General features: G+C 41.1%; 1 non-coding gene across 1 annotated transcript; it reads left to right on the top strand.

Annotated features, from left to right (window-relative positions):
- The first annotated feature begins 3572 nt into the window (after positions 1–3572).
- trnan-guu lies at positions 3573–3645 on the top strand. Its single transcript has one exon. It is a non-coding gene; the product is annotated as a tRNA-Asn (tRNA).
- Positions 3646–4033: the final 388 nt, after the last annotated feature.

Here is a 4033-nt window from a genome sequence, read left to right on the forward strand (position 1 = left end):
TGGTCTTATTGGCTTCATCAGATCGTGATCTACAGCTTTCGCTGGAGCGGTTCGCAGCCGAATGCGATGCGGCCGGGATGAAGATCAGTTCCTCCAAATCCGAGGCCATGGTCTTGAGCCGGAAAAGGGTAGAGTGCCCTCTCCGGGTCAGGGAGGAGGTCCTACCCCAAGTGGAGGAGTTCAAGTATCTTGGGGTCTTGTTCACGAATGAGGGAAAAATGGAGCGTGAGATCGATAGGCGGATAGGTGCAGCGTCTGTAGTGAAGCGGGCGCTGTACAGGACTGTCGTGGTGAAGAAAGAGCTGAGTCAAAAGGCGAAGCTCTCAATTTACCGATCGATCTACGTTCCCACCCTCATCTATGGTCACGAGCTTTGGGTTGTGACCGAAAGAATGAGATCTCGGATACAAGCGGCCGAAATGAGTTTTCTCCTCAGGGTGTCTGGGCTCTCCCTTAGAGACAGGGTGAGAAGCTCGATCATCCGGGAGGGACTCGGAGTAGAGCCGCTGCTTCTCCACGTCGAGAAGAGCCAGTTGAGGTGGCTTGGGCATCTGTTTAGGATGCCTTCTGGACGCCTCCCTGGTGAGGTGTTCCGGACACGTCCCACCGGAAGGAGGCCCAGAGGAAGACCCAGGACATGCTGGAGGGACTATGTTTCTCGGCTGGCCTGGGAACGCCTCGGGATTCCCCCTGAAGAGCTGGCCCAAGTGGCTGGGGAGAGGGAAGTCTGGGCCTCCCTACTTAGGCTGCTAACCCCGCGACCCGACCCCGGATAAGCGGAAGAAAATGGATGGATGGATGGATATTCAAATCTACACAGATGCATCAAAAATAACTGAAAAAATAGGAATAGCTTTTGTAGTACCAGAATTCAATATAAAAATAGGAAAAGAATTACAGATGGATTATCAGTATACACAGGAGAAATGTTGGCAATATTATTAGCTTTACAGTGGGTGGAAGACATAAAACCATTAAAAACAATAATATGTTCAGATTCAGGCTCTGCATTATTAAGTTTAAAATATAATCATTCAGATAGTAGGACGGACATTTTATTAGAAATACTTCATACATTATTCAGAATACAAAATATGGGTTTAATAGTTATATTTGTGTGGGTTCCAGCACATATTGGAGTAGAAGGAAATGAGAAGGCAGATAAAATGGCAAAGAGGGCAATTCAGAATAATATTAGTTTTACAATTAAAACAAGTAAATCAGAGGGGAAGAGCATTGTTCAACAAAAACTGATGAAAGAATGGCAAAAAAGGTGGGATGAAGGAAAAACAGGAAGATGGTTTTATAAAATTCAGAAGATTGTAGGGGGAAGAAGAAATGGAAGAAGAAATAGAAAGGAGGAAAGAGTGATAACAAGGTTGAGACTTGGACATACAGGACTTAATTATACACTTTTTAAAATCCAAAAGCATAATACTGGCAAATGTGATCACTGTGGAAAATATGAAACAATAGAACATGTAATATTAGAATGTCGTAAATATGAAAAAGAGAGAAGATATATAAGGAGAGAGATTGAAAGTATAAAGGAAAAGGTTAATTTAATAGATATTTTGAGGAAGAATTTGGGGAGTAAACATATACAAATAGTTATTCGATTTTTAAAGAAAACAAAATTATTTCATAGAATTTGATTATGGTAGGAGTGTTTGTGAAAGCGACTATGGTCTAGATAGGTAAAACACAAAGTTATGTATTAGTATGTATATTTTATATATGTCCAGGTAGGATATATTTATTTATATATGTATATATATATGTATATATATATGTATATATATATTTATATATGTATATATATATATATATATATATATATATATATATATATATATATTTATTTTTATTTTTTTTTGTATGTATATATAGTTAGATAGGTAGATATAGAGATAGATATAGACAAATAGCCCATCTCGAACCACACTCGATACCAGTAAGTGGCGGTAATGCTACTAACAGTTTGTTGCCAACCGCCAGTAAAACCAACAAGAAGAAGAAGAACTATTCAGTTCTGGAGTGGAGTTCTGGAGTCAGTGCGGCAGTTCTGCAGTTCTCAGTCTTGAGTTCTCAGTCTTCATGGAGTCTTACACTTCTGAGTGGAAACTCTGAACGGACTCACAGATGCTTGCTGTGTGTCCACCCGGGCATAAATGCACTACAACTTCGAAGGGAGCTGAGCCTGTTTGTTGAACGGATAAGTGACACGACTTCTGACGGTGACCAGCCATCCTTACCGGAGATGCTGAAAGGTCGCGTTGAAATGGACTCCTGTTCCTGAGCGGAGGTATCCCGGCAAAGGTAACAAGTCGTGACGTGCCAAGTGTACCGGAGGTGAGCTGGTATTGAAAGGAGCGTGCCATCCTGGTCCGAACAGACACTCCCTTTATACATCTTCCTTCAAACCTCTCCATTTAAACTCCTCATATTTCCCATCTTTAAACTTTTCTACTTCTCCAGTAATTAATCTAGAGGTCTTCAGAAATGTCTGTTGTTTTTATTAAGTAAAACGTGCCAAGTTTTATTAATCAGAACCAGATCAACTAATCAAGTGTACAATGTTTTGATGTTAAATTTTGATTCTGTTCAATAAATGACCACATTTATTTTGATGGGTCAAAGAAAATTATTGTCTCATGTCACTGATTAAACAACCTATGCACAGTTACCTCGGTCACATGGCTGTAACTTAGCTCGAAAAAGAGAGAACTCGTTATTTAAATATACTGTAGTGAAGGTACAGCAAAGCTGACCTTGACACACTACAGGGTGCATTCACACCAGCCCTGTTTAGTCCACTTTAATCGAACTCTAGCTTGTTTTCCTTGAAAGTCCGGTTCGTTTAGGGAGGTGTGAACGCGCCATCAAACTCTGTCACGGAACAAAAAGGCGAACTCTGGCCCGGGCTAAAACCTAGGTCTTGGTCCGGTAGAAGCGAACTCCAGCGCGGTTCGACTGCAGTATGAATGTAAACAGACCGGACCCGCTCCACAGGGTAAACAAACACGCATTTCTCTGACCTTATATGGAGACGTCAGCTGCCTTGTGTGGAAAACAATATTCTCCAGGGTCTTCTGTCTCATCTTCTGCTCATGCTAAGTCCATTTTTGAAAAATGACAAAATATAACTACTAAAAATGCTAAAACTTGATGCAACTTCGTTTTTATTTTTATTTACAGAGGAAGAAGAAGACGTGTCTTCAGAGGTTTTTGTGTCGTTTCTTTCAGTAGTTCTTGGTGCAGCGCCCCCACAGGCGAGCGGGGGAACAGGTTGGTTCAACAGGTTGACTCGACTGCACAGTGCAGTGTGAATGCAAACTCACCAGCTCAAATGTAAACAAAAGCTCATGAATATTGGTCCCGAACTGAACCGAGTCTACCAGACTATCAGGTGTGAAAACGACCTTAATCTGAGGGTCCAGGGTTCAAATCCCTGTTCAGTCAAAGTGCACTTTTTACAGGACTCTCTTGTGAGTGAGTCCTCTTGTGTCATTAATTACTGCTATTAAAACTGGTTAAATAAAACAGACAGACACAAATAAACACATTATTGTGCCTGGATAGCTCAGTCGGTAGAGCATCAGACTGTTAATCTGAGGGTCCAGGGTTCAAGTCCCTGTTCATTCAAAGTACACTTTTTAAAGGACTCACTTGTGAGTGAGTACTCATGGCTCATTGACACATACATGTATAAAGGTTAAATGAAACAGACAGACAAACAGATACATATATATAGTGATAAGATAGAGCCTGTACATCCCTTTCGGTAGAGCATCAGACTTTTAATCTGAGGGTCCAGGGTTCAAGTCCCTGTTCATTCAAAGTGCACATTTTACAGGTCTCAATTGTGAGTGAGTACTCATGGCTCATTGACACATACCTGTATAAATAAATGTAAATGAAACAGACAGAAAGACAGATACATATGTAGAGGTTAGAACCTGGATAGCTCAGTCGGTAGAGCATCAGTCTCTTAATTTGAGGGTCCAGGGTTCAAGGCCCTAATCAGGCAAAT

This window comes from Nematolebias whitei, unplaced genomic scaffold (genome assembly GCF_014905685.2).
Source record: "Nematolebias whitei isolate Nwh7 unplaced genomic scaffold, NemWhi1 Nwh_scaf_1990, whole genome shotgun sequence".
Lineage (NCBI taxonomy): Eukaryota > Metazoa > Chordata > Actinopteri > Cyprinodontiformes > Rivulidae > Nematolebias > Nematolebias whitei.